The sequence below is a fragment of the Pelophylax lessonae genome, assembly GCF_965119305.1.
Source record: "Pelophylax lessonae genome assembly, chromosome: 5".
NCBI lineage: Eukaryota > Metazoa > Chordata > Amphibia > Anura > Ranidae > Pelophylax > Pelophylax lessonae.
In genome coordinates, this window is record NC_138772.1 from 493,308,497 (window position 1) to 493,320,808 (window position 12,312).

A 12,312-nucleotide genomic window follows, 5' to 3' on the forward strand; every position below is an offset into this window, starting at 1 on the left:
GTGCCCGTAGCTCTGTATTCTCCTGTACCATGCCCGCAGCCCTGAATTCTCCTGTACCATGCCCGCAGCCCCGCATTCTCCTGCACCATGCCCGCAGCCCCGCATTCTCATGCACCATGCCCGCAGCCCCACAATCTCCTGCACCATGCCCACAGCCCCGCATTCTCCTGTACCATGCCCGCAGCCCCGCATTCTCCTGTACCATGCCCGCAGCCCCGCATTCTCCTGTACCATGCCCGCAGCCCTGCATTCTCATGCACCATGCCCGCAGCCCCGCATTCTCCTGTACCATGCCCGCAGCACTGCATTCTCCTGTACCATACCCGCAGCACTGCATTCTCCTGTACCATGCCTGCAGCACTGCATTCTTCTGTACCATGCCCGCAGCACTGCATTCTCCTGTACCATGCCCGTAGCCCCACATTCTCCTGCACCATGCCCACAGCCCTGCATTCTTCTGTACCATGCCCGCAGCCCCACATTCTCCTGTACCAGGCCTGCAGCCCCGCATTCTCCTGCACCATGCCCGCAGCCCTGCATTCTCCTGCACCATGCCCGCAGCCCTGCATTCTACTGTACCATGCCCGCAGCCCTGCATTCTCCTGTACCATGCCCGCAGCCTTGCATTCTCCTGTACCATGCCCGCAGCACTGCATTCTCCTGTACCATGCCCGCAGCCCTGCAGGGCACTGTGGCACTATAGACAGTAGAAAGCCTGGTGCGCTCATCTGCCCAGTGTATACTGCTCTGTCCTGCTCCTGCTGTCACTCCATACACACTCACACTCCTCTTACTGCTTTCATAGTCCTATAGAATGTGGGGGTCTTTTGGAGGGCGAGAAACTTTTTTTTTTTTTTGGGGGGGGGGGGCAGCATTTCATTCTCAGACCCAGGCAGCACAATGTCTTGGGCCAGCCCTGCATAGGACACACACCCTTGTCACTCCCCCATAAAGGAGAATTATACAAAGAAATTATTACTTAAACCCACAAGTGCTTTTTTTACCACTAATATTCCTTTTTTTTTTTGGGCTTTTACAAATGCAGCAATTTAGAAATTGGATGAAACGTTTAGCACTGGGAAACACTTTTTGAAAGATAAAATGTGCATTTTATATACAACTATATAGAAGACCAAAATTAGGGACAAATGAGGAGGGAAGAGGGGCAGAAGGACTTTGTTCCAAATCAGGGACAGTCCATCCAAATCAGAGACAGTTAGGGGCTATAAAATCTCATTTACATCAGATGCAGTAAAAATATGCAAGAAAAAATGAATGTATTTCAAGGAGCCTAGTTCACACCATTACAGTGCTTTCAGGTGTGTTTAAAAATAAGTACAACATGCTGCATTTTCCCTCACCAGAATGCACCGCAAATGCGCATGAACACTGTCCTTTCTCATCCGCCTGTCTCATCCGCCTGTCCGTTCTCATCCGATCCTATCCGATCCGATCCTGCAGACGGATGGAAAATAGGGTTTCTATCCATACGGATTTCACAGACAGGATCGGATCGGATAGCAGTGGGTGTCAGTGAAGATGTCTCTGCTGACATCCGCCGCTCCATAGGGCTGCATGGATCATCCGATTCGGTCTGCCTGAAAAACTGACAGACGGATCAGATAGGAAAGCCCGTGTGAAAGGGGTCTCATTTTTTTGTTTGTTTTTCAGCCATGTGACTGTCATTTTCAAATCCAATTTGAATAATAGCCTCAGTTCATGAAGCTTTATTACAAGCATATATATTTTTCAGCCATGTGACTGTCATTTTTAAATCTCATTGGACCAACACACTCATTTCATGGAGCTACAATACAAAACTAATACAGTAAGTTTTTTTGTTTGCTTGTTTTTCAGCCATGTGACTGTCATTTTCAAATCCAGTTCATGAAGCTTTATTACAAGCATATATATATATTTTTTTAAGCCATGTGACTGTAATTTTCAAATCCAATTTGACTAATAGCCTCAGTTTATGAAGCTTTATTACAAGCATACAGTAAAACCTTGGTTTGAGAGTAACTTGGTTTAAGAGCGCTTTGCAAGACAAGCAAAATTTTCAAATAAATTTTGACTTGATATACAAGCGATGTCTTGATATACAAGTAGCCTCAAGTCACAGCTAAGTATAAAAGAGAAGAGAGGCGCCTCTAAGTGTAGCAATATGGTTACATTTAATGAAGGTACAACTTTTAGCAATTCACATGGTTGATGATTGGAACAGGCACATCTAAGGATTCAGGCATCCGGGGTAAAGCTGTCCACATAGGACCATCCTCCGCACCGCCATCTACGTCATCCCTTCCATGATGCCCCTCGCTTTCAGATCTCTTTACTGCAGGGTGGTCTTCCCGGTCAGGATTACAGACTGCCAGCTGGCGGTGCAGAAAATAGTCTATGTGGACAGCTTTACCCTGGATGCCTGCATACTTAGATGTGCCTGTTTTATTCATCAACCATGTGAGTTGCTACTTGTTGTACCTTCATTAAATGGAACCATATTGCTACACTTAGAGGCGCCTCTCTTCTCTTTGATACTCTATAGCTCCTGCTGGATTTTGCTTCTAATCCCCTTATGGAAGTGGCTATTTGTGGATGGACATTTTATGCAACCTATCACAATGCTATAATCTTTTTATATGGACTATAAACTGAAGGACTTATGAATAAATGGTTGTGGAACGAATCATTTGAGTTTCCATTATTTCTTATGGGGAAATTCGCTTTGATATAAGAGTGCTTTGGATTACAAGCATGCTTCCGGAACGAATTATGCTCGCAATCCAAGGTTTTACTGTATATATTTTTTTCAGCCATGTGACTGTCATTTAAATCTCATTGGACCAACAGACTAATTTCATGGAGTTACAATACAAAAATAATACAGTAAGGCTCCATTCACACTAACGCGACTTGTCAGGCGATTTGTCAGCCTGACAAGTCGCGGTCCCTCACGGTCCATTGACTGCTACAGGACCTGTTCTAATAGGAGCGACACAAGTCGCTCCGACTTAGAAAAAGGGTCCTGTACTACTTCGGAGCGACCTCGGAGCGACTTGCATAGACATTCATTATATGAAGTCCGTGCAAGTCGCGCCGAAGTCGCGGTGCACGGGACTTCACAAGTCGCCCCCGAAGTAGTACAGAGTCGTGCCGCTGCAGTGTGAATGCGGGCTAAGTTTTTTGTTTGTTTGTTTTTCAGCCATGTGACTGTCATTTTCAAATCCAGTTCATGAAGCTTTATTACAAGCATATATATTTTTTTTCAGCCATGTGACTGTCATTTTCAAATTTGACTAATAACCTCAGTTCATGAAGCTTTATCACAAGCATATATATTTTTTTCAGCCATGTGACTGTCATTTTCAAACCTCAGTTTTCAAATTGGACTCAGCTAATAAAATAACTGTCACTTTTTTTTTCTTTAATCCAAGCATCCTTATCCTGGTGTGTTAGCTTTGTGAACTGAGCCCCATGCAGCCAGCAGCCGAGGAGTTAACGCGATACCGGCGAATGAATCAGGTCACACAGCGGGCTACTCAGAGAAGCAGACAGGTTACTGTTTCTTTAAGCCCCAGCTGTTCCTTTTTGCAGGTGCTATTTTTAGCAGCACTTCATTGGTAGAATCCAGATTACCCCTCCTTGCTGCAATGGTCTTGGTAGTTCCCAGGCTGAGAAGGTCAGAAAACTGAGCATGTCTAGATGTGCTCAGCTCAGGATATGCACTTGCTGATAAAAATCCATCCAATGCGAAAGTCCTTGAGCAGGCAGTCAATGTGCATTGCTGAACTGAACAGGCTGGGACTGTGCGCAGCCTTCCCTCCTGCCTACCAGTGAGTTGCCCCTTTATTTTATATTTGTGTTCCTTTGTGTGACCATGCAGCAGCAGCAGCTAGGAGACTAGGTTCTGTTCATGGGACAGCAGCCAGCTACGGCAACTGCAACGTCAGGGCAGTGTTATGGGAGAGGAGCTGTCCAGAGCGGTGCTGGTGCTGAAGCCTAGAGTGGGAGGCTCCGTTCTTATCATTCAACGTCTATGAAGGCTTGGACAGACTTGTGGGTTCATTGCAGGTGATATTCTGTTACCATTACAAGTTCTTTTTGCATAGGCTGTGTGTTGATGTCTTTGTGCATGCCTTGCAAAACAAGTGTCTGATGGCTGTCACTTAGTTTGCAGAGTCTTACTTGGAATGAAGCTGACATAGGCAGGAGGGTAGCTTCATAGACAACCACAATAAGGGCAGATGAGGCAGCATATTGTGCAGGGCTCTGGGAAAAAGGATCAGTTGCCTCCTTTGATATTCTAGTGGATAAGAGTCACTTTTTGCTCTGTGCTGGTAATTCTTATTCAGATCAGGCTACTGAAATATGTATATGTGTTGAGATGGTTACACTGTTCCCCATTGTTTGTGTGCCCATGATGTGGCAGAGCCTTGGCTACAGTCTTCCTAAGATGCTGGTACATAGAAAAAAATAAAATAAAAAACAACAAAAAGCTGGCAGCAAAATGCACATTGTACCATGGCTTGGACAGCAATAAACACAGGATGTGCTGGGCTTGGCGGGAAAAGACAAGCACATGCTCCAGTAATTTTATTCTTTTTTTTTCTAATAAAAAATAAAAACTCCCACAAGGGAAAAGACCAGCACATGCTCCAGTAATTTTATTCTTTTTTTTTTCTAATAAAAAATAAAAACTCCCACAAGTTTTCTGATTTGTGCCATGCCTTGGATGTTGCCAAGTTTTCTTTACTTTTTCAAAAACAGAGACAATCAAACTTATTTTTTTTTAATAGGCTATCAAGTGCAGTAACCCATAGCGATCAACTAAGACAACCAACTATAAGATTTTTAATTTCTTTATTAGTTGTTTATTTAATTAGTATTATTTAGAAAATATTTTTTAATTCTGGACTTTCATGCTACTACTATATCTGATTGTAGACTTGTTTTGTCAGTTATAATATTTTGAATTTACTTATTACCTAGTTATTTAATTAGCATTATTTAGTCATCTATTTTTTACTTCTGGACTGTAATGCTACTACTGCACCTGTAGACTTGTTTTCTCAGTTATGATATTTTTAATTTAATTATTACTTAATTATTTAAATAGCATTATTTAGTCATCTATTTTTTCACTTCTGGACTGTAATGCTACTACTGCACCCGTAGACTTATTTTCTCAGTTATGATATTTTTAATTTAATTTTTACTTAAATATTTAAATAGCATTTTTTAGTAATTCATTTTTACTTCTGGACTGTAATGCTACCACTGTATCTGATTGTAGATTTGTTTTGTCGGTTATAATATTTTGAATTTATTTATTACCTAGTTATTTATTAGCATTATTTTGTCTTCTATTTTTACTTCTGGAATGTAATGCTACTACTGTACCTGTAGACTTGTTTTGCCAGTTATGATATTTTTCATTTAATTATTACTTAAATATTTAAATATCATTATTTAGTAATTCATTTTTACTTCTGGACTGTAATGCTACTACTGCTTCTGTAGACTTGTTTTCTCAGTAATTCTATTTTTTATTTAATTATTATTTAATTATTTAATTTGCATTATTTAGTAATTCATTTTTACTTCTGGACTGTTGTGCTACTACTGAATCTGATTGTAGACTTGTTTTCTCAGTTATAATATTTTTAATGCATTATTATTTAAATATTAGAATTATTCAGTAATTACAGTTTACTTCTGGACTATAATGTTACTACTGCATCTGATTGTAGACTTGCTTTCTCAGTTAGAATGCTATATTTTGCTGTTTAATGTAGCAAATTAAGGTTTAAAGTTTGACTGTACTTCTGTTTTAATGATATTATAAAAGTTTAGCCTAGAATAAATTATTAAACTTTTTTTTGTCATCACTTGATATTTGTTTACTAGTTCCTAATAAGGTATTTTTTATTTTATTTTATGTGGATATCGGTGTTGGTGAGTATAGGTGTCAGGGGAGACCCTAGCTATCTCAGCATGCAGCTCCCTTTGGAACAATTCAATTATACTAAGCTTGAAAGATGTAATGGTGGGGAGATTTGTGGACTACGTTGGTTATAAATTGTTGTTCTGCATAAAGATTGTGTAGATAGGTTTGCCTGTGTGGATTTATGTAAGAGTATGCGTTTTATTGCAATTTTTCATATTTCCTGTTCGTTTTCCCAGTGGAGATGAAAGTAGTAGCTAGTGCCTGATTGGATTCTATTAGCAATATTTTACATTGTGTCATCTCTATTGTGTTTGTATAACAAAGTGGTCAAAAGTCTCTTGGAGACCCACGTTGAGTTATGGTCGTAAAGCTACTACTGAGCATGTGAAAAAAGTTCTGTCTCGTTATTATTAACTGTGTATTATCTTAAAAATAGGAAACTTTTCTTAGAAAGAGATTCCAAAAAACAGCATATGGTATGTAAATGAAATCTCAGAAGCCTTACTTGAGTTGAGTTTTTTTGGAAAATGTACTGTAACTAAGTACATTTAAAATATTGTAAGCTCTAACTAACAGGGCCCTCTAATTCCTCCTGTATTGAATTGTACTGTAACTGTATTGTCTTCCCTCACATTGTAAAGCGCTGCGCAAACTGTTTGCGCTATATAAATCCTGTATAATAATAATAATAATATTACAAAAGTAGCAAAGGAAATGTATTAAAAATGTATGATATTATCAGGGCCTTTCAACCTCCTGACTTAAAAGAGAAGTATGTATATTTTTTTTTTTTTTCTGAATCATACTTACCTAGATGGATGCAGCATTGGTCCAATGCTGCATCTGTCCACAGCCAGCTCTAAGACTGAGAACCAAGTGATTGAACACTGTAGAATGGTCAGTTCTCAGAGCTCCCTGTCAGCCACCACTCTCTGCTCTAACCCCCCCCCCATCCCCATCCCCATCCCCATGGTCACTGTAGAGCTGAGCTGTGGAGGGGGCAGGAGCAGCCGGCTCAGGCTCTCAGGGGCTCGCTGAGAGGCTGAGCTGGGTGCCGGTCCAGGCATCTGGGCGGATCCCGACCATATGGTCACAATCTTGCCCAAGCTTGGACCGGCTCTGTGACGTCAGCCAACAGCGGGCTTCCGCCCACTGTCTGCTGGAAATGGGTCACAGGAGTGCAGAATGAACTGCTACACGAGCTCTGGCTGTACTTCTCCTTTAAAGTGTTTCTAAAGCCTAAACAATTTTCACCTTAATACATTCCTTGCATTAAAGAAGTTCAAAAGCCTCAAGGTTTTTACCTTGATGCATTCTATGCAATCAACTTCAGTGACAAGGGAGTGGGAGATGGGACTGAGTCGGGCTGTCTTTGTCCAAGGATGCAGCATGGGGGCTCCAGAGCAAGCCAGCATGAGTGCCCCCATGGGAATCAATTTCCTATTGGGGGGACCAGCAAGAGAGGAGAAGCCAGCAGTGCCGTGGGGGACCTGAGAAGAGGAGGATCGGGGCTGCTCTGTGCATTTCTATTGCACAGAGCAGTTAATAATAGACATGTTTGTTATTGTAAAGAAATGCCCCCCCCCCCTGTTATACTTACCTGAGCCCTCATTCAATGCAGCATTGTGCATGTCTGCAGCTCTTTTTTCCCCTCATTTCCATGTCTCACTGGCTTGGCTGGGGCATTGGAAGCCATTGACTCCCAGTTCTGTCAATCAAAACCAATGAGGGAAAGGGGGATGGGGGTCAAATCCCGCTGTCTGTGTCAATGGACCCAGCAGCGGGGTTCGGGAGCAAGCATGCATGAGTGCCCCCATGGGAAGCAGCTTCCTGTGGGGCACTGGATAGAGAATAGGAGCCAGGAGTGCCAGCAGGGGACCCAAGAAGAGGAAGTTTGGGGGCCGCTATTTGCAATTCCATTGCACAGAGCAGGTTAGTATAGAGTTGTTTTTTATTTAAAAAAAAATAAATAAATCCTTTACAATCTGTTTAATAGGTTGAAAAAATTGAACCCTAATCATCTGATGGTGCTGAATACTGAATTAAAATTTCGGGCTTACCAAGCTTTTTCAGTATGAGCATCTTTTTCTTTGGACCTGTGTTTAGGTGATTTGCTGCTTTAAAGGGGATTACAGAGGCAGATTAAACTTTGATCCTTGTTAGACAATCCTTAAGGCAATAACATTGCTGTCACTCCTACCAAACCTACTTTCTTACTAGCAGGGCCTTCATCTTGCTCTTGTGGATATTCTTTAGGTGGATTAAATGTATTAAATGTATCCTTATAGATGCAACAGAACCTTAATATACTGTAAGATTTTAATATCCGGTTGCAATTCCAGGTTTTACTTGCAGGTGGCAAATCCTGTTCTGCACATTCACAGTAGTCATATCTGTCTGCTTAGATTGATTGAAAACATATGTTACTCCTAACTCAGCAATTTTCTACAGGTAAAGCCAACTTCAATATCATTTATAAAGGTCTCCACTAGACGAACATTAAGCTATCACTTAAGGGATACTCCAGCTTTAATGAGGCAGATTCAGTGAGTAAAGTCTCTTTGTATGCCTAATGAACGGTATGAGTAACAACCTTTGGATTGCAGCTGACCAACTGTTTTAGAGCAACATGGGAATAGGACTTGTTACCACAATTTACCTGGTTGGCTTTTCAATCTGTCATCTCCTAAGGTGAGAGATATTTGAAACAGACATCTAAGGAGAGTCCTAGGAAGACGCCATTTTCCTTTTCTTCAGAAAAGTAGAAAATCCCCTCGATTTTCAAGCACTATTGAGGATTGCATAATGGCACTATATGCTATTACAACCCCCCCCCCCCCCCCCCCCCAAAAAAAAGGGCCTTGTGCTTAAGGCCTCATACACACAAAGTGTTAAAAACACTGCTTTTATGCTTTTAGGGGCATCTGGTGTTTTTTTTTTCTACCGCTAAACACCCCTCCATGTTTTCGTACATGGACACATACTAGAGGTGTTTCGAGTTCCAAAACAACAGACACGTGTAAAACCTCCTGCCCTTGAGAGTGAGGATGGCAGTTGTCTAGTTTCCCATCTTGGCTAAAATGCTGTGCCTTGCTGGCTTCTTATGCCTGGGGAAGTCACGATATGCTGAAACCATAAAACAAAACAGAGCTCTGAGGAAGAGGGGAAACCCTTGAAACACGTTAGACTGTTAGACTTATGATGTCTTGTTACATTTTAAGACTTGTTGCTGTTGTTGTATCATGACACGCTTCCAGAATCCTGTTGGTTTGTGAGTATTATAGTATTATAAAGTTATGTGTAAAGTTTCTTGCCTCCCCATACACACACATAAGAACATGAACACAGGTGCACCTACAGTATGTATGGAAAAAAACATTACGCCACACATTTGGGGTATTGGTGGAGTGAGAGCGCTAATTCTAGGGCCATCATTTACGATTAACGCTAAACTGATAACCTGCTTTTAAAACATTGGCAATGGACTAATTTGGGGCAAGAAAATTTTTGCCGGATCACAGACGCATGCAGTTTTAAAGCTTGACATGTTTGGTATCTATTTACTCATCCCAACCTCATATTTTAAATTTTACCAAAAAATTGGGTAATATGTTGTGTTTGTTTGCACAAAAGTTAACGTTGGTAAATTTTTTATTGACAATTTGCACTTGATAAACATTTGCTGTAATATCAGGTGACACAACAAACTGTGGTGTATATATATATATATATATATATATACTGGAATTTTTTTATTTTTTTTATACTAGTAATGGCGGCGATCAATAACTTATAGCGGGATTGCGATATTGTGGTGGACATTCTAACACTAACTGACACTCTTGACACTTTGTGGGAAACAGTAACACTAATACAGTGATCAGTGTTAAAAATATACACTGTCACTAATGACTAATACACTAATGACACTGGCTTGGAAGGGGGTTAAACATTTAAGGGTGATCGAGGGGTTAAATGTGCACCTAACATGTGTTAATCTGTGTGCTGTGTGATGTTTGTACTAAGCAATGTGCCCATTTTTATTGCCTGCGCGGCAGGGAGAAAAAAATGGCACATTGCTGCTGTCAGAAGAGAGCATTGTGTTTGTTTACAAGCACACGGCCCTCATCGGTATTTACCTGAGCCTATCATTGGGTGGCGGTGATCAATCAGCACTCGCTGATTGGCTTGTGCTGCAATGAATTGCGGTATGCGGATCACATACTAGATGCGTGATTCAGTGCAGAGCGGCCACCCTGCCGCAGTATATGTATGGTGATATTTAAACCCTTACATTGTGACATTTAGTTTGCTAAAGCAGTGTGTATCATACACAATTGGCATTTTATTTGGTTTTACATTTGTTCAGATCTCTTGCAGCCTCTTTCAGTCACTTTTTGTCATCTCACACTGACCCCATTGTTGGCTGTGTATCATTGCCCAGTTCCCTTATAGTGACAATGGTGAGATACAGGTTTTTTTTTTACTGCTTTAGGTACCGCTTTAGCTATTGGGCTCCATCACAGTTACATCCCTCCAGGTAGTGTTTTTGTGTGATAATAATGCAAAAACCGTCTTATAATATTTGTATGCATTTACAGTATTTTGGTGCACGACTGTCAACTTTTCTACCGGTGTGCGAATACTGATCATACATCTATGTATCACTTGTTAATGTTTGTCAAAAAATCCCTCTGGTTAAATTCTGCTAAGAAATCAATGTTTATGAGTTGCTTGACCTTTACAGTTTAGATGAAGCCTTCCCTCCTATGCAATGTATCACGGGTTGCACATATTAGATCACCCTAAATGGTATTTATTAGCTTTGCTTCTGTCGGTGTTACTAAAGCAGAAGATATGTCTGATAATCACAATGACAATTTTTGATATTTGTCAGAATAGGAGATTTCGGGGCTGCTTTGGAAATGATTTTCCATGGGTTTACACATTTATTTCTAGATAATAAGCAATTTAGATTCTCTTGTATTTAGACTGTCAGTAAATATTATCTCATTTCAGAATTTGATCATCAGTGAAGTTTGCTAATGTTGCAATTTGAGCCTAAAATGTTTATTGGCAGATGTTTTAATTGTGGTTGTCAGCCATCTTATAAAAACAAAAAAAACCAAAAAAAAAAAAAACTACAGCACAGACCTGTGAATATTATTATACAGGATTTATATAGTGCCAACAGTTTACACAGCGCTTTACAATATATAGGAGGAAAGTACAAATACAATAAAGTTCAATACAGAAGGATTGCGAGGGCTCTGCTCATGGAGCTTACAATCTAAAAGGAGGGGGTACAAAAGGTAATGGCTGCTGGGGACGATCTGATGAAGGTGACTTAAGTACGGCTTTTGAGGTGGAGGTGGGGTAGACTTCCCTGAATAAGTTAGTTTTACAGAATTGCCTAAAGGTGGACAGAGTAGGAGCTAGCCCGATATATTGGGGTAAGGAGTTCCAGAGGATAGGAGAGGTTCTGGAAAAGTCCTGGAGGCAAGCATGGGAGGAAGTGACAAGGGAGAGAGAGAGCAAGACATCTTGGGAGGAGCGGAGAGGATGATTTGGGTGGTATCTGCAGATGAGGTTGGTGGCATAGCTGGGTGCAATGTTGTGGGTAGCTTTAGGTCCCTTTCACACTTTTGCAACTTGTCATGTGACTTGGGACTGCAAAGTCGCATGACAACTCATACATATGATTTCCAATGAGTACCGTTCATATCTGTACCACTTCAAGTTGCAATGACTTCAAAGCAGTCCCTGCACTACTTTGGGCCAATTTTTAATGCGTTTTGAGGTCCATAGACATAGGCATTGGTTAAAGTCCAGTCAAAATCGTGGTAAAATCGCGACCAAAAAATTGTGATAAAATCCCGTTAAAATCACGCAACTTTTAGGTCGCATAAGTGTGAGAGGGGCCTAATTATTTTTACATATACTGTACATTTTGTTGGACCTGTACACATTTTTTTTTCTTATTTTACTGTAGATAAAAACAAATCGTGCAGCTTTGACCAAAGGTGAATAATGCCCTTGCTATAGGTGTAGACCATTTACCTTGCTTATGAAGCCTAACTTGAAAGCTCCCAGGACAATGCTAGGAAGTTGCCTATCCATTTATCCATTTGCATAGCTCCCAACTGTCTCTGAGTTCGAGGGGCTGTCCCTGGTTTGCAACAAAATGCCTCTGTCCCTCCTTCCTCCTCATTTGTTCCTCATTTTGGTCTGATCTATATAGTTGTATATAAAATGCACTTTTTATCTTTCAAAAAGTGTTTCCCAGTGCTAAAATTTTCGTCCAATTTCTAAATTTCTGTATTTGTCAAATTCAAAAGCCAATATAAAGGAATAGAAGTGGTAAA

General features: G+C 40.7%; 1 protein-coding gene across 1 annotated transcript in view; it reads left to right on the forward strand.

Annotated features, from left to right (window-relative positions):
• Positions 1-3,539: 3,539 nt before the first annotated feature.
• The window catches only part of OXR1 (oxidation resistance 1), a 957,024-nt gene continuing 948,251 nt past the window's right edge, over positions 3,540-12,312 (forward strand). Inside the window, exon 1 of the mRNA XM_082257928.1 lies at positions 3,540-4,071. The gene's annotated coding sequence lies outside the window, so the exon portion shown is untranslated. The remainder of the gene's footprint in view (positions 4,072-12,312) is intronic.